At 35.5% G+C, this 18,834-nt stretch overlaps 1 long non-coding RNA gene and 1 pseudogene across 3 annotated transcripts in view; one reads left to right on the forward strand and one right to left on the reverse strand.

Annotated features, from left to right (window-relative positions):
- Positions 1 to 3,324: 3,324 nt before the first annotated feature.
- Positions 3,325 to 6,098, reverse strand: LOC120334790 (uncharacterized). Of its 2 annotated transcripts, none has more exons than XR_005568560.2 (4): positions 5,667 to 5,887; positions 5,280 to 5,407; positions 4,646 to 4,806; positions 3,325 to 3,820 (listed from the first exon to the last, which is right to left on the reverse strand). It is a non-coding gene; the product is annotated as an uncharacterized LOC120334790 (long non-coding RNA). The 2 variants fall into 2 exon arrangements; XR_005568559.2 differs by lacking the exon at positions 5,667 to 5,887 and adding an exon at positions 5,899 to 6,098 and having other exon boundaries at positions 3,328 to 3,820.
- Positions 6,099 to 13,121: 7,023 nt separating this feature from the next.
- Positions 13,122 to 18,834, forward strand: part of LOC120331638 (interleukin enhancer-binding factor 2 homolog) — a 158,582-nt pseudogene continuing 152,869 nt past the window's right edge. The window contains exons 1-3 of the transcript XR_013476594.1: positions 13,122 to 13,237; positions 13,770 to 13,919; positions 14,501 to 14,611. The product of XR_013476594.1 is annotated as an interleukin enhancer-binding factor 2 homolog (transcript). The remainder of the gene's footprint in view (positions 13,238 to 13,769; positions 13,920 to 14,500; positions 14,612 to 18,834) is intronic.

Raw genomic sequence — 18,834 nt, forward strand, 5'->3', positions numbered from 1 at the left:
TTTAATATGTCTCGTTGACTTGGCCTGTAAATAAGTTGCATGTGAACAATAATTCTGAAAAAAATGTGGAAAATGGTTGTATCAATAAATATAAAATGACTGGGCAAACCTGAATTTTTTGTATAGGGAGCATAGCCGCAGATGTCCTTTTTCCTCGCTTGTGCCACTGCATAGGTAAATTCGTAACCTGAGTTTCAAGAATTGCATTGCCTGTTTTTGTAATATTTATCAATTGATATAAAATCGCAATTACATGGGAACATATTCCAGATTTGCCAATAAGGCAATCACAATATGCCGAATGAGGAATTCCAAGTTTGACTTTCAATATGGCCACTCTGGTCACAAGATTGTTGTATGAACTTCTGACGTGTGCTCGGATATATAGGTTTTCTTTTGCTGCCAGGGTCCTAATTGTAACAATCTGAAAATACGAGCTATACTTTGAAATACAGTATATCAAATAAAAACTCTCAATCAGTAATTACAAAAACAAAATTAATCTCACCTTTTGACTTTTAAACAAGGAATAACCTTTTTGTAACATGCTCTTCTGACCTGCCACTATTGCTGATCGCTTTGACTGTATGTAAGTGTAAAGCTGTCTTTCTGTGAGTGGAGGATAACATCCAACAACCCACACACCACTAATACTATTCACCTCGTCTACAGGCAACTTGCGGTTGAAAATTCCTTTGTCCTTTTTTAAGGTGTCATACTTACGGCGATATCGATTAAGAAGCTGAGCATGTTTGGAGTATAAAGTAACACGATTTTGCAACTCGTTATTCGTTCCAGACACTTTTTGCCCGATGGAAGCAAGAAATTCTTTCGAAGTAATTGGATCAGACATTGAGTTAATAGACATATATTCTGCAGAGTTGCAATTTCATAAGTCAGTGTGCAATGTTAAATATTCCTATATGAGAGAGCTAAATCTCCTTTCCTACACTGGCAAGCGATTCGTCTTTTCTCACATTTTCTGCTACCAGATTGCTGACATTAATATACATAATAAGAGCTTACTTACCTGATTCTGTAATTATCATGCTACGAATGAGGATGAGAGGGTATTGAGTTCTCATTTGTAGCATGATAATGACAGAATTCATATGTCAATACTCAATTGGTTAGTGCCGACTGATATCAGTTGTAAGCCAACTCACCACGGCAAGGTTTCAGTCATAGAGTTGGAATTTCTTTTATGCAGAAGAAAACCAGGAACAGATAGGCACTGTCGCTGCACCTGGCAAAGAAACTGGGAAAAGCATTCAGAAATCGTTTGATTTATTAATTAGGTAACGGTACCTTTTTCGGGTATATTTTGTCAATACCGTAACTAGACTAGGTACTAAATATACGTAAAGGTACGGTACCGGTACCCCTACCTACTCTTCGCAACACCCAGATATCTGAACGTTCCAGCATTCATACCCATGGCCTTGTATACCGGTACTCAAACATTTTCAGTAACTGTCAGAGTTGACAACTCTGTTCAAAACACAGTACAGTATAACAGTTTCAGCACAGTGACATCTCTGAACATTAAGATCTTTCCCGAATCAGACACGCCAACGCGAGTTACCGTATTTTTCGCAAGAAAAATTTAAAAAACCCGCGGTCACCTCGATTCCACAAAAGTAATGCGGAAGTGGCGACAGGTCAAAGGTTATGAATGTCGGTAATTATAGGGGAATCCATCCTCTAAGAATCAATCGGGTTTTACGATCACCTATTTCTATCAAAATCCTCATTAGCGAAATCAGTGCTCTTCAACCAGCTATACAGTATACCCAAGTGTATACCGGACCATAAGTTGGGTATACAACCGATAAAGGGTTTACAGCAGGGGTTCCCAAGCTTTTTTCAGAACGACCCCATAACATCTTTCATGTGTCCAGTGCGACCCCAGGTCAATACCGTATATATATTTTTCATGAAACTTTGGAGCTTCTTTCACTGGACTTTTGAGTTTGGTCATGTGGTGATATTAAATAAAATAGGCTAAAACCAAACAGTGATGTCGCAATAAGCACCTACATTTTCTATAGCATAAGCATAGAGCGATGCCTATGGGCCTGTTTTACAGCAAGCCATGGTACAAGCTGCTAAATTTAACATGATTCATCAAATCTTAGATGTTTTGTACATTCATCCTCCACCATACCTCAGCGACCCCACCGACCCCATGACCGATTGCGACCCCACCTACTCCGACCCCTATCACTCCGACCCAATTTGGGGTCGCGACCCCTGGTTTGGGAACCCCTGGTATACAGCCTAAGTCAGGGATTCTAAACTGTAATATAATAGTTTATAAAATGTTCAAGTGGAGACAACAAGGCGCACATGAAATATAAAATGGTATTTACGCAAATAACCGACTCAAGCACATTGTACGTCACAAATTATATAGATAATGCGGGCACGTGTCTGCAACAGGGGTGATAACTTTTTTGTGGCTTTGGAGCCAGGCCACACAAAAGGGGCCAGGCCACGGAGAAAATGGGGCCAGGCCACAGAGAAAATGGGGCCAGGCCACGGACAAATTGGGGCCAGGCCACGGAGAAAATGGGCTCAGAATATTTGGGGCCAGGCCAGCGCAATGGTAATGTTAAGACATCTGTATTTGATTAGTTATATTTTTGTTTATAAGTAATGTGGAAACTGGTAATGTTAAGACATGTACGGTACCTGTACAATTGAACCGTATCGTATGTTACAACCTGGGAAAATGCTGTATTCGAACACTTACTCATTACAAATGTAGAGGTATAAGTTTATTTCGACTCCATAGTCAGCAATGTGAGGGGGTTATATTGCGAGCGATACATTAGTGTAGTGTTTCTACTAGTCGCCGTATCTATATATTTATATTCCTCACCGCATTCATTGTCTTTTTACTGTAGCGTGAACTGGTGCCTATCTGTTAAAAAAAACTCAGTGAAATAAGTTATATTTATTGCTTGTTGCATACCTTTTTGTGATTGTTAATTTTTTTAGCGAATATGTGTTGTTATTTAATTATTTTCATACAGCACATGGTTAATAGATCAGTGAATAATTCCACCAGTGGCTCAAATGCTATTATTAAATGAAGTCCGTACTGATAAATTGTGTAGTTCTACCTGTATTGCATAGGCAATTGACAGGGGTTTACACACCAAGATGTTTTAGATTTGTAATACAAATTGCAGGCACAACATATCGGTAGCAGGTATACGCTATCACAACCACTAGTATCCCAATACCCAACATACAAAAAAAGACTACTCTTCTCCGTTATACATTATCCCTAACAGAAAACAAGATCCATGCATACCAGTTGATTAACTGTTTCATTTATTGAAAAATATGCAAAAAAAAATTGCAAACACCAGATTGGCAGGATCCAAACATACTCTTTTTTAAAATAAGATTCATCTCCGAGGGAGTCCTTTTTGTTAGCATCTTAAGACTTTCCTATTACAGATAATTACTTCAATTATATTCAGCGTAATGAATATCAGGGATAAATGTTCAATCATAAGACTGTTTTTTCAATATAAGTCATCATAGATATATCGGAAAAGTAACAGTAGTGCAAACGCATATTAGATAATCATAAGCAAGGAAATTGTAAGACTCTTTTGACTGGAACTGGTTTAGAGATTCAAGGGAAAATTCGCAAAATTCAATTTGGTATTTTTTCAAATTTGTTTTTAGCAACTACACCGGTAAGGTTGAGTATCTCCCACACAATATAAAACCAAAATTATATAGAGTCCGTATTGTTGTCATCATAGCAGACACCATGATTAGATTTCTTCTTCTCTCCAAGCTATAAAACAAAAAAATTATGTTAAAATTCTTGATGACTTGAGTGGTTTATTATTTTACAGTACTGGGAATCAAAATACCTATTTCACCAATAAATACTTTTTAATCCTGCACACCATTTTGAGAATACAGGTAAAACGTAAAATTAAATGGTAGTGATATTAGGGAGTGGGGTTTTATGGCACGGTTGTTAGCAACAATATGGGATGAAATTTATCTAACAGAAGGAAGTATGTAGGTTTCATATAGAATTATTACATCATTTTTATCATTGTCAACTAGTCAATTCAAATCTAACGAAGATTCAATAAAACATGGTGTTTATTCGACTAGACCAGGGGTTCTCAACCTTTTTTTTGCAAAATACCCCCCCCCCCCCCCCGAGGCACGAAACAATCAACGCGAACCCCCAGTAATGTGACACCAAACAAAGTTGTGATATATCGACGCTGTATTTTCTGTGAATTTCACATTGTTTACGTCACGATCACAACAACGCAAGATCAGGGAAAATCTATGTTTCAATTGGCATCCAGTTTCAATCGGCACGCATTTTCCTCTGGTAGTAATAAAGGATATTAAAAACAGCAACACGCAAAAACTCGACTGCCATCCAAGTACCCCCTGAAATCTTCTCGCGAACCCCTGGACTAAAGACTGCTTGGTCCATCCTTGATTTGTATACATCGCAGATCACTTCATTATCAAAAACTCATTAGGTTAGAAAACAAATGGAATGGGCCAATTTTTATATTCTATTCTGTTTTTACTTATTGTTGCCTATGTCCTGCTATGAAGCTCAGTACAAACAATACGTCAAACTCACATTGAGGTCCGTAGAATCTGAATAAATCTTCGAGCAATCATAATACCACACTTGCCAATTCCACGTCATTCTATTGTTTTATGTACGCGATGTTTTGGAGAAGCAAAATCAATAACATGGAAACTACGACAACTGTTTGCATGTCGTTACGACGTGAGCACCTGAGATGTCACAAAAATTATGTTATTTGTTAAAGCCATACTGAACAATTTTTTATCATGTGATACAATTAATACATATTAGGCATTACATGTATTTCTTTACAATGCTTAGTGATTGAGGCAATATTTAAAAATGAAACCGATAGTGGCAAAAAATTCACATCTTACACTTTTATAAAAAAAAGAGTGCTTAATAGGGAACACCATTTGCAAAAAACATCTTGCGAGAACATCTCTTGAAAATGAAATTTTTCCAAATACAGTATAAAAATAGCAAATAGTCAAGAAAAATTGTGAAAAAACTTGCAAATGTTATTTTAGGAAAACAAATGTACAAAATTCAGACTTGACTATCAGACACAATACAATCTTGACTGGAACAAAAAAATTTAACCATGGAGATTGTATTCAGGTCTCATCTGTACAGTTATTGTTACAATGATGTGATCAAGGCAAATAATACCAAATCTTACCATTATACTATTCCATCTATTTTAGTATTTAATCTTTGTAGTGGAATCTCGTTCGGAATATATTTTTATGTCTTCTCGGAAAAACTTTTTCGCTTGATTCCTGGTTTCATTATCAATTTAAACAATCCCTGAAATCAGATCCAATTATGTATGTAGTAGTAATCATCACAAGAATATAATACAAATATGTTATGCATGCTTCAGGTGGATATAAAAATATAAGGAATATTAATAAGTATTTCTAGCTTTGTCTCAACCGTAAAACATTGCAGAACAATCTCAAAAACAAATATATAACATTGTAATATTAGGCTAAAATGTATAGTCTGATATGAGTATTACTTATAAATAGTTTGAGTAAGATAAGCTTGAAATATTTTTCCCAACCTGGTAAATGTAAACTACAAATTAGCTTTCATATTCATGATCAAATTGATATGATACCAGCTTCTTACAGCCTAATTCTTGTATACATTCCTCAGATATCGTGTAGTATCTGTTTCACTGCGATCATTACTCATATCAGCATATATACTGAACAAAAAACATTAATTCCCCAAAAAGTGAAACAAATCTTATCGTACTATTGTTGTAAAGTAACTTAACCATCATTACAAACCTGTTATATGAAATAAAAACTATGACTAATCCACTTCCGACAACATTCAGATATTGCATCCTCGAATCACCTCGCTGTATGAATCCACAAACTGCACTTCCAGGCAACAAATTTCAAAGTATTTACTTTTCAGACAGTCAAACATGATTTCATACTATTATGGTTACCTGTAACTTGAAGATCTTTACTAACCTGTTGAAAACCATGAAAAAAAAAATACAAAATCATCTCCATAACAGAAATCAAGTATGGCTCCATATACAGATATACCATGTTTCCCCAAAAATAAGACTGGGTCTCATTTCAATTTTCTTCCGAAAAATAACACTAGTGCTTATTTTCGGGAGATATCTTATATTTTTATTTATTAAAAACAAACTTAAAAAGTAGAGAATTAAGAGATTTTCAAATATACAAACTATGAACCTATATATATATATATATTATAACCTATATATGAACCTCGGTTAAATGTGATTCAAGCGAATTCTTTCCACTAATTAGGTTTGCCTGTACCTTCAAGATCATCACTAACCTGTTAAACACACAAAAAATAAGACTAATCCACACCTCATAACAGAATTTGAGTGTGGCTCCATATTACTGAACTGCTCAAGTCTGTGGCTCCATTTTCTATCCTGTATTTCCAGCCAATAAATTCTCGGTTAAATGTGATTCAAGCGTATTCTTTTCACTAATAAGGTTTGCCTGTACCTTCAAGATCATTACTAACCTGTTAAACACACAAAAAATAAGACTAATCCACACCTCATAACAGAATTTGAGTGTGGCTCCATATTACTGAACTGCTCAAGTCTGTGGCTCCATTTTCTATCCTGTATTTCCAGGCAATAAATTCTCGGTAAAATGCGATTCAAGCATATTTTTTTCACTAATAAGGTTTGTCTGTACCTTCGAGATCATCACTAACCTGTTAAGCACACAAAAAATAAGACTAATCCACTTCTCAAAACGAATTTGAGTGTGGCTCCATATTACTAAACTGCTTAAGTCTGTGGCTCCATTTTCTATCCTGTATTTCCAGGCAATAAATTCTCGGTTAAATGTGATTCAAGCGTATTCTTTCCACTAATTAGGTTCGCCTGTACCTTCAAGATAATCACTAACCTGTTAAACACACAAAAAATAAGACTAATCCACTTCTCAAAACGAATTTGAGTGTGGCTCCATATTACTGAACTGCTCAAGTCTGTGGCTCCATTTTCTATCCTGTATTTCCAGGCAATAAATTCCCGGTTAAATGTGATTCAAGCGTATTCTTTTCACTAATAAGGTTTGCCTGTACCTTCAAGATCATTACTAACCTGTTAAACACACAAAAAATAAGACTAATCCACACCTCATAACAGAATTTGAGTGTGGCTCCATATTACTGAACTGCTCAAGTCTGTGGCTCCATTTTCTATCCTGTATTTCCAGCCAATAAATTCTCGGTTAAATGTGATTCAAGCGTATTCTTTTCACTAATAAGGTTTGCCTGTACCTTCAAGATCATTACTAACCTGTTAAACACACAAAAAATAAGACTAATCCACACCTCAACAGAATTTGAGTGTGGCTCCATATTACTGAACTGCTCAAGTCTGTGGCTCCATTTTCTATCCTGTATTTCCAGGCAATAAATTCTCGGTAAAATGCGATTCAAGCATATTTTTTTCACTAATAAGGTTTGTCTGTACCTTCGAGATCATCACTAACCTGTTAAGCACACAAAAAATAAGACTAATCCACTTCTCAAAACGAATTTGAGTGTGGCTCCATACCGTAAAAGCAGGTAACTTCGGATGATTTCACTATATTATGAACAATTTCTCCGCCGCCTATTGTTCAATTGAAGCCAAACTTGAAATATAATACAATGAAGCCTTTCTCTTCACGATAAACTCGGTTTCATATCAGTCAATACCTTTTTTCATTCAAATTATTGACTTTATTCGTCTGCAGATCTGTATTCCAAATGTTTCTAACTTCGGATGGCCACTTTTCGCTTTGCGTCACTTCGTCGTGAGAGAGAAATGTCTGCGTGATCAGTGACGCGTGATAACGTCGCTGCGTAGAACTTACGATGCCGTGATCCGTTTTGCGTGTCGCACACTGACGTTCGTCTATGACGGCCGTTTTATTTTTTTCCGATTGTTAATTCTTTCGGGTCGGCGGACATTGAAGTTTTATATATCTGGTCAATGACATTAGCAGCATGCTTAATGTCATTGATCTGGTATACCCGTGCGTTTACATCGGCAACAGCTCTTGAAGACAAGAAGGACTGATTTCAAAACCCAAATTAATTTTATTCTGATTTTTATCTTAAGTGTTGGCTTTGATCTTATCACTGTTTGTATATTATTAATCGTTCGAGTTTAAAGAGAACGGTGATATTATTATCGACACCGGGATGGAGATATTTATTAAGACGATGATTGACGTTCTTATGCTTTGCACCTGCGATTGCACGAATCCTGAATTTTTATTTATTATAATAATTGAATAAATCGGCCGTTATGCATTTATACTTGTCATAAGGCTTTTGGTCCTAATAGCGGGTCGGACGCTCAATATATATAACTATTTCCCTCAAGTTTTAACGTTTTTTTTTGGACAAAACAATAACCCGACGGTTATTATAGCTAAAATCGTTACCGACTAACTCACAATTTTATCTACGGAATTTGCGAACTCAGCACTTTACTCGACGAGTTTGACAGTGTCACGCCATAATTATTACCGCTAAAATGCTTCAAAATACAACGCATGTAATAATTTATGATAATTTTGCCCATCGCTATTTCTGACATTTCGCAAAACTAAACCATTTATTTCTGACTATTCTTAATTTCATGAAAGTGCTAGATTTTGCTAATATGATCGTTTTAATACAAAACAAAAATGAGACAACATGGGACAAATGAAAATAAAAAAACAGACGCATAAACTAAGTCGTAAAAATGGAAGTGGAAAACAATTTTTAATACGAAACAAAAATGAAACGAATGAAAATAATAAAAAAAATAATGATATATTACGATAGGTAGTAAAAAATGGCAGTGGAAATGGAAAACAATATGGAACGGTGGAGCTTGTGGCTCGTGTTCATAATTCAGATATAATGTATTCACAGGCAGATAGACAAAGTCAAATGACATGAAACGGATAAAACGCCAAATAGAAACTTTGATACTCTTTTCTTCATTTTGCGACTTACTCGTATGTGGTCCAACCTCCTACTGAGTGCACCTGAGTTTCATGCTCACCTGTGCGACATTCTACGCTTAAGATATTATCATCGTAAACATACATACTTTATCATTCTGATAGTATAGATACGCGTAACTGGCTGTCCATTAGCCTTACGTATCAACAACCTCTATACGTTCAGAGAATGAATGCAAAAATATTAACGCACAAATTTGATGTGCTTTAAACGGATTCACAATGAATAAACAGCATATGACTGGGGCTATAATGAAGTTTCTGAAGGATTTGGTGACTAGGATCAGGTAGGGGCTTTCACTTTATATTTAACTACACGTGGCGCCACATAGTCTGGCGTTCAAATGTCGCAGCGAGTTACGCAATGTGACGTCGGCGTTAAATGGAGCGAAATTGAATCACGTTGTTGACGTCACGTTCAGCGTAAGCATCGTAACGTCGATATTTTGACGAAATTTTTAAATCAAAATAATATATTTTACTTGAATCGCACGCGACATCTCGCGATCACTGTAATTTTCCTTGTACATTGTGTATGCCCTCTAGCGATTGACGGTCTTTTAGTGAAGTTAGCGTCGGCAGAAGTCGCTATGTTAGCCGCTCAAAAACAAGGTGTCAATTTTTAGCTAAAATGTGATTTTTTGTGTCAAAAAATAAATAAGATTAGGCGATTGAATATGATAACAGATTTAGATATATAAGGACTCTCTATAGAAACTGCCAGAAGCAAAATATGACGTAATTTAGTCAAGATATAAACGATTGAAAATTTCATCCGAAGTTACAAACCATCCGAGGTTACCTGCGTTTACGGTATTACTAAACTGCTTAAGTCTGTGGCTCCATTTTCTATCCTGTATTTCCAGGCAATAAATTCTCGGTTAAATGTGATTCAAGCGTAATCTTTCCACTAATTAGGTTTGCCTGTACCTTCAAGATCATCACTAACCTGTTAAACACACAAAAAATAAGACTAATCCACTTCTCAAAACGAATTTTTGAGTGTGGCTCCATATTACTGAACTGCTCTAGTCTGTGGCTCCATTTTCTATCCTGTATTTCCAGGCAATAAATTCTCGGTTAAATGTGATTCAAGCGTATTCTTTTCACTAATAAGGTTTGCCTGTACCTTCAAGATCATTACTAACCTGTTAAACACACAAAAAATAAGACTAATCCACTTCTCAAAACGAATTTGAGTGTGGCTCCATATTACTGAACTGCTCAAGTCTGTGGCTCCATTTTCTATCCTGTATTTCCAGGCAATAAATTCTCGGTTAAATGTGATTCAAGCATATTTTTTTCACTAATAAGGTTTGCCTGTACCTTCAAGATCATCACTAACCTGTTAAACACACAAAAAATAGGACTAATCCACTTTTCATACCAGAATTTCAGTGTGGCTCCGTATTACTGCATAGCACCATGGCCTGGCCTGGCCCCGATTTCTCCGTGGCCCGGCCTCAATTTTTCTGTGGCCCGGCCCCAATTTCTCCGTGGCCTGGCCCCAATTTCTCCGTGGCCTGGCCCCATTTCAGTGGCCTGGCCCCAAAGCCACAAAAAAGTGACCACTCCCTCTCCGTGTCTGGGTTGGTGATTTTGGCTGTCGTGCATGTTGCTTGATTTGCATTGAGCAATATTCCCGTTCACGCTAAGGCAAGACAGTCAAATTACAACGTTCATAACTAGCTTATTAGATCGCATGAAGATATTGCAGTACAATCTGTGCTTAAAATTTAATGTTTATTTGGGTATTGAATGAACATTGGTATTTGTAAGGTATACAAAGTTCCTGAAAAATTGTGAGAGGTAAAAAAGGTTGAACAACACTGAGCTAAATCATTGAGCTGAAGTTACAAACGTTCTATTACTACCAAATATCCAACATATCGTGCTTCAAAACATTAGATTTTTACATAGTATGGTTGTCTCTTCGCCCATTAATTCCCATGCATTCGCCGACAAGAAATGCGGCGGAACAGAAGATCTGTCGAGCGTTAACTATCTGTAGCATAACAATGGTAAGACTATGGTCATTTTGATCCATTGTTAAGATATCAATGGTATGACTGTCGATTAGCTACGCACACGTGATCAACTTCTGCATTAAGTTGCCACATTTGAAAAATATCACGAAACGTTCGCTATGTAAAATCTTGACGTTATGTAATATATATTAATACTGTACTGCAAAAAATTAGCCGAAGCAATAATCTTATTCGAGAATTATATTAGTAAATGAATAAAAAAAAATGTCATAATTTCTGTACATTTATTTATTTTTTCACTGGATGACTTCCCGTTGTCTCGCTTTCTCGTTTGCTCCGCGCTTGTCGCTAAAGTTAGTTATTAGAGACATTTTTCAAAGAAACTGTGTTAATATTGCAGCTAGTGTTATTGGTCATGCTAAATGGAACTCAATGTCTATTAATAGTAAAAAAATGTATGAGAGAAGAATTTCAGATGTCATAATGTATATAGTAGAGGTGTTACCAATAGAATGGAAATTGTATTATTGCAACCAGATTCTCATGATAGTGTAGAAAATGATATTCTTAACCCTTTTGATTTTGAAGAAATTCCTACAACAAAAGAATTGCATATAATGTATGAAAAAAATACTGGCATGATAATTTTATTAATAAGAAAGTATTTCATATTGGTCAGAGGTATAATATAACTGTAGACGATATAAAATGGATAGATATCTGGAATTATTATATTCCCAAAAAGTTACAAATTTTAGGATGGAAAATAGCACATATGGCATTGCAAACAGGGGATAAAATAAGGCATTGGGTAGATGGTGATGATGAGTACTGTCAGCTGTGTAACAACAACATTGTAGAAACTTGTAAACATTTATTTTTTGCATGCGTTCATGTTAGACAATTCTGGGAATGGTGTAACATTGCACCTCCCCAGTACAATATTAAAAATATAATTTTCCTACAAAATGTATAACCAATATTAGGACTGATCATTGCGTGTGCAAAAGGGGCAATATGGGATTTTCGAAATTATATTATATTTGAAGAAGGGCAAACTTACCAATCAACCATGCGAACAATTTTCAAATGCAAGCTGAAAGCTGCCATCAAATATATGGGAGAAGGAACAAAATTGAAAATAAAAAGCGATGAAACTATTGATGTGTTATTTGATAAATCTGTTATGCTTTAAATATGTATATAGTGTTATTTCATTTAAATTTCGAAGGCATCTACCGTATTTATTGTATATCATCAACATCGATAGAAAGTAGAAAAAACCCTATAATCATGGTATGGAAGTTTTTCTTATTCCTATCTAATTTATTGAAAACTTTTATTTTTCCATGCAAATTAATTACTTGATGGTAATATAATTATAAATTAATAAAATGACACAGATCAACTATACTGAACTTCAAATGGACATGGATGTAATATGCATATATATGTGATTGATAAATTGGTATTGTATGATTTTATAATTCGTATATACAATATGACTTTTTGAAATGGTGGTAATTAAAACCATGATATTCAAAATTCTAAAAAAATGATTAATAATCTTGATCTAATTTGAAAACTAATAATAAAAAAAAATAAAAAAAGTTAGTTATCAGTGGCCGCTCAGGTGCAGACCATTACGTGAACTAAAGGCGTGATTAGGCGTCTATTGAAAAATTAATTTCTCACTCTCGAATGAGATAGGCTTGGGGTTTTGCTAACAGTAGCCTACCAGAGTACCGTACCAGTATGGTAGCTTTCAAGAATTCTACCCTATTGAATTTGTGTATACCGTAATTTACGGTATTCTGTTATTCCTGTACTTGGTTCCAGAGTACAATACATTACAGCATTAGCTTTGATAAATCATTATCTATCTACCGGTACCAGTGCCGGTCATACAATTTCATGATTTTTTCTCAATTCTATGATTTCAAATTTGAAAAGTCTAGGAATTTAAATATAAAATTTTCTAAATTAACTTGACAAAACATCAAAATGAAAGGTCGAGGAACAAACAGAGTGTTTGTGCCTCACATTCCATTCGATTTTGTGATGTTGAACAAGCTTTCTCAAGAGTGAAGCCAGCACTTGATGACGAAGCTTTTATCCAGGTCAGTACGGCACACTTTACAGATCGAGAGTCATTGTCTCGTTTTAAAGAATTCCATTCTGTTGATGAGCAAACACCCTCTTTTCGGGGATGTCGGGAGATCGTTTTTCATCAATATCGGTAAAAATATAGTATAATTAGGTTGCACTAATCTAAATGCCCTGATTTAGATTGTTATCGAGACGAACATGGTGCGATAAGACGCATCTGCCGTCTTGCCATACGCCCCTGGTCTCTGAGACTTGTGGACTGTTTGTTTTATTAAATCAAATAACTCGTTTCATTCTTCCTCAGTTTTAATATATGAATATTTTTTTATCATGAAATGCTTCTGTTTTTTCTTTGATATGGAGTCTAATTCAACATTTTTTCCACCTAATACTTATAACATTTCCGAATCGCTTTGTTTTTGTTATTTCCACTATTTTAATTTTCCAATACAGGAATTTCTATTTTGAGAGCCTGTTTTATCAAAAATTTGATATCTCAAACATATTTCAAACAGTAATTATTTTTAACTCACTTTCCTACAGGCTCTAATAAAACGAAACCAAGACTTGAACGTGACTTAGGAAGAGCAAGCGTCAATACTGTCGTTCGTGACTAAAATATGCAATGCAATCGATTTCATCATTGTATCACAGCCTGCTGGGTTTGATATTCAAGTTGATGAATGCAGACAAGTAAGTTTTGTTTAGTACTTGAGCTACTATCGTGTTTCCACGAAAATAAAACAGGGTATTATTTTAATTTTCTTTCGAAAAATAACAATAGGACTTATTTGGGGAGATGTATTTTACTTTCATCTATCAGAAACAAAATTACGAAGTAGAGAATTACAAGATTTTCAAATATACAAAACATAGATTAAGCATTTAAAACATGTGGTAGAGATATCTTGCTACCGACTCAAAAAAAATTGCGCCATCGACTAGGTGTTAGTTTAGAGGGAGGGCTTATACTAAAATCATTTAAAAAAGTTGGCTAGGTCTTATTTTCGGGGAAAACAAGGTAGATATCTTGTTTCACCGATCATGGTTTAACAGGGGGGATTCGATTATTTAAATTTCAGAATTCACCCATGCTTTCTGAGATAGAATTAAAAAAGAAGTACTTTATCAAATCAATGGTTCTGTTCAAAAGAGTGATGTTTGTTTAAAAACTGTCTTTTTCCACTTTTGGTAAAATTGTCCCACTTGCATGTATGCGAAGAAATATGGTGTATTGCTTTTCAGCCATAGCTCATTATTTTATTCTTTCATAGGTCGGAGACTTCAAGAAAGGAACAATGACAAAAGGCAACAACGTAGCCGAAGTTGTCATTATTCTGAAAACTTTACCAACGAAAGAGATTGTCAAACAACTAGCAGAAAAGGTTAAAAATTTTCTTATTATGAAAGAACTAGAGCTCGACCGATATCACTTTTTGGCACCGATAACGATATATCGGCCAACTAGTGACCGATAACCGATATCGACATACCGATATCTACAACCTGAACCCGCGATAAATACAAATAGAAAGAAAAATTCAGTTTCAGTCAATCAAAAGTTTATGTTGAAAAATAAAGCAGTCCTACACAGTGCATCACTGATAAAAGTTTCACAGCAATTAATAAGAACACACATTAATGCACAAAACAGAAGGCAAAGTTTGAAAAAAACAAGCACAAAAGAAAAAAGGCAGTCAGTAAAAAGCTTATAGAAGTCCGTTTTGATCCATACAGTAGTAGGTGGGGACTAGGCTTGCACATAATTTAGGGAATTACGTAATTATTTCGAGTTACGGAAGGGAAGTTACAAATTACGTAAAGTCGCCACCCCGTTTGAGCGTTTGGTTTTACGATCAAAACGATATTATTATGAGCGTTATCACCGCAACGCAATTAACACTGACAGACTTTTTTGTCTTCACGATGTGGTATCTTTCTTATTCGGCGCTGATAACGATAAATAAGAATGTGTGATAGTTGATTGTAATTCCGGAAGGCGTATTTTTCTTTCTCTCCGTGAAACAGACATGAAACGAATTTTACCGCCGCTATGGAGCAAAGGGAGAGAAGGCTACTTTCTTTTGCCGACCTAATCACTTTTATTAATACAAATTACAGCACATTAAAAAACAAAATAGAATTTATTAGCATTAATTTACAACGATTTACGGGTAAGAATTTACCGCGGGCTAAATAATTAATATGTGATCTAAATTTATCGCAAATAATGTTATAACATTTAGGCCGCGAAATGATTTGATATAAAATGAAGCTTGGTAATCGGAATATCGTCAATAATTCAGCATCAATAATTATTGCAAAATGCTAACTAGGTAGCAAAGTCGGATAATGTAAAATACGGAGCAATAACAAGTCTTCGTCGCGAGGCAAGCGCAGGTATAATCAAACGAAAGAATACGCTCGTCGTTGATTAATAACTTGGAAACCCGATATTTTTATTCAATACGAAAGTCTATTTTAAAAAAAGGCAACTATTGTTTCATAAATATCCGTATACCAGTGTTGGTAATGATAAAATTGATCGCATAAAATTGGGACGGTTAATTTGCGAAGGTGATAAAGGAAAATCAAATCAACACAAAAGATAAAAATCAGAATAAATACAATTTGAATTCACTCCTTGGTATTTGTCTTTAACATCTGTCGCCGGCGTGTAGTACTGTCGGTGATATGAAAACCAAACTTCGATGTCCCATTCGGAAAAGAAGTGGATTCAAATGGTTTTTATGATAGGTTTGAATGCGTGAAAAATATATCGCAATTACGGGGTCATTACGTAATCGATTTTGTCGTAATTACGAAATTGATTTTTGTCGATTACGTGCAAGTCTAGTGGGGACGCAAGATATTCGAAGGCGAGGATTTTGCGCCGCACGAAGAGATAAGAGAGAAATATAGAAGAGAACTCTCTGTTCATTGAGAGGCAAAATGAGAGAAGCGAAAAAAAGAAAACGCTCGGCCGCAGATATTTCCCGGGGAAAATGACTCAATTTTTAGAACGTGGAAAAGCGACTAAAGCTGATATATATCGGCCAGATATATCGGCAAACACGCAATATCGGCCCGATATATCGGTTGGCCGATATATCGGTCGAGCTCTAGAAAGAACTGTTTCCTCTCTGAACAAAACATTGTGAAAGTTGGCACTATTATGTTAAAAGCTATTTTGAATATCATTTTGATGAGGATTATACAACATTTTTGTAGGTGGGCCATATAACTTCAGACATCTAGCTGTGTTAAAGTTTTTCTCATACCAAATCGTTTTATGCACCTCCGTTTTAAACAAACTTCACTGTTACACATGAATTTACTGATTCTAAACTATTTATCTTTCTGGTCAGACATTACATTCCAAATTTATTACCAAGATTACCTTTAATATTCTAGATTTTAACTTGTGATGCAAACAACCTAATATATTGGAAATAAATAGTTTGGAATTGGGACCATAATATACAAGTTTTATGTAGATTGAATATCTTTATATTAATAGATCTTTCTCTGTAGTGTAGTGGTTACCACGTTCGCTTTACACATGGAAGATCCCCGGTTCGAGCTCAGGTGGCAAACAAGCTTTTCATCAAGATTCTTATTTTGTGTCTTTGGGATCTGGCCATATCTTAAAACTATTCTAACTAAGAAACAGTTTGTCATGTAATATTATTTCTCTGTGACATGGGCTGGTACCCGGACGAGAGGCCACAGTTTGCCATACATTAGGCGCTTTTGTTGTCCTTTCTCGTTTAGGTTAAACACAAAAATTTGGAATATCAGAATTATTTATTCAAAACGTTGACTGGTATCCAGTTGAGAGACGGGGCTTCATCATTTTAGTAGAGTCATCTTACTAGTTTTCCCCTCTCTTTTTCTCTAAATAAAAATAGAAATATTATCACAGAATAATAAAATTTTGCATGTTTCTGAATATAACCATGACATTCGTAAAATACTGAATGTTGTGCAATGAACATGCACATAAATCAACTTTGCTAATTTAGGAAACTCTTGTCAAGTGTTACAAGCGTTTTAAAGGCACGGCAATACAATTAATCAAAAAGTTTTCACAAAAAATTAAAAACAGCATTTTGTGTGGCTGTGAGGTTGAAGTTACAACCTGAATATCAATTCAAGTTTCAAAATAAGTCTAGGTTAAAGCAAGGTCCCTTGCCGACAAAACATTTATAGGGTGTCCGTAAAGTTCTAAAATTTATAAAATTGCAAACGGAATTTATCGATGCTATACATTGTTTTGGCCCTCACAGATGTATTAATTGAAGTAAAAATACCTAAACAATTATTGATTAAAAGACAACAAACCTGGTTGAGATATATTGAGACCTGTTTTCATAACAAAATTCAAAGGGACTTTATGGACACCCTGTATTTCATAGTAGTTTTGGTTTTAGTCATACGAAATGTAACAAAATAAAATTTGTGAAAATGTGATATTAGACTTTTGAACCACTCTCCACTAGGCTTGCACGTAATTTACGGATTTACGTAATTACGTAATTATTTTGAGTTACGGAAGGGAAGTTACGAATTACGTGAAGTCGTAATTATTGCATTGAAACGAGCTTTCTTCAAAGCAGTCAATTTCGTCGATTGCGAAAAATGAAAGCTCAACAAGTAGAAGTTAGAGTTCCGGTATTCGCAGCCGTTTTACTCTCTTTCACCTTTCTTGCTACGTAGGTGAAGGAGGGCATGACGCGTTGCCATTCACTAACCTATTATCAACTTCTCTGGCATGGCCAATGTAAATTATTAACGTAGTTAAGGGGGAAGAACTGAGTAGGGCCGTTTGACGCCAACACACCTGGTTTTAACTTCTCCCGTAACTTAACCGTAGATAAGGGATAGAATTGCGTTGAGACCGATTGACGCCAACACACCTGGTTTCAACTTCTCTCGCATCTTATCTAGCTTGGCCATGGCCAATGTACATAATAACCGTAGATAGGGGGAAGAATTGTGTTAAGACCGATGTACGCTAACACGCCCGGTTTCAACTTCTTCGGGTGAAATGACTAATGAACGCAGGAGATCAATCTTTCAAACATGGTCTATCAAACATTTGTATCCATTTTACTTTTATTTATTATTTACTTGTTCCAGTTTTCCGTTACTTATGGTATATATGTTCCGTTTCTATTTTATTCTATTTTATAGTCACGCGTTTAAATAGTGGGAATTCCCCACCAAGTGTGGATTAGCAATGCTTAACCATTCTTTATTGTTAATATCAACGCTTGATATATGAACATGGAATATCATACTGTTTTGGGCTGTTTTATTTCAGACTTGGGGTATAAACAGGAAAATATCCATAACCTTTCAACACGACGATCTTGTGAAATTTAACGAAGAGCTTTCGCGACGAATTGGAACCAAATAAGCGAAAAGAGCGATTGATCACTCGCGCCAATACCTCGCCGTGATAATTAATGTCGCGCTTATCAAATAGCAATATGACGACAAAAGAGAGATTGCGTAATGAACCAACGCAACTTCGTCTTCTCGGCATCGGTAAAGCGATTGAGACGGCAGAGAAACAGCAAAACGACGGATTCCTCGCGGACCG

This window comes from Styela clava, chromosome 6, assembly GCF_964204865.1.
Source record: "Styela clava chromosome 6, kaStyClav1.hap1.2, whole genome shotgun sequence".
Taxonomy (NCBI): Eukaryota; Metazoa; Chordata; class Ascidiacea; order Stolidobranchia; family Styelidae; genus Styela; species Styela clava.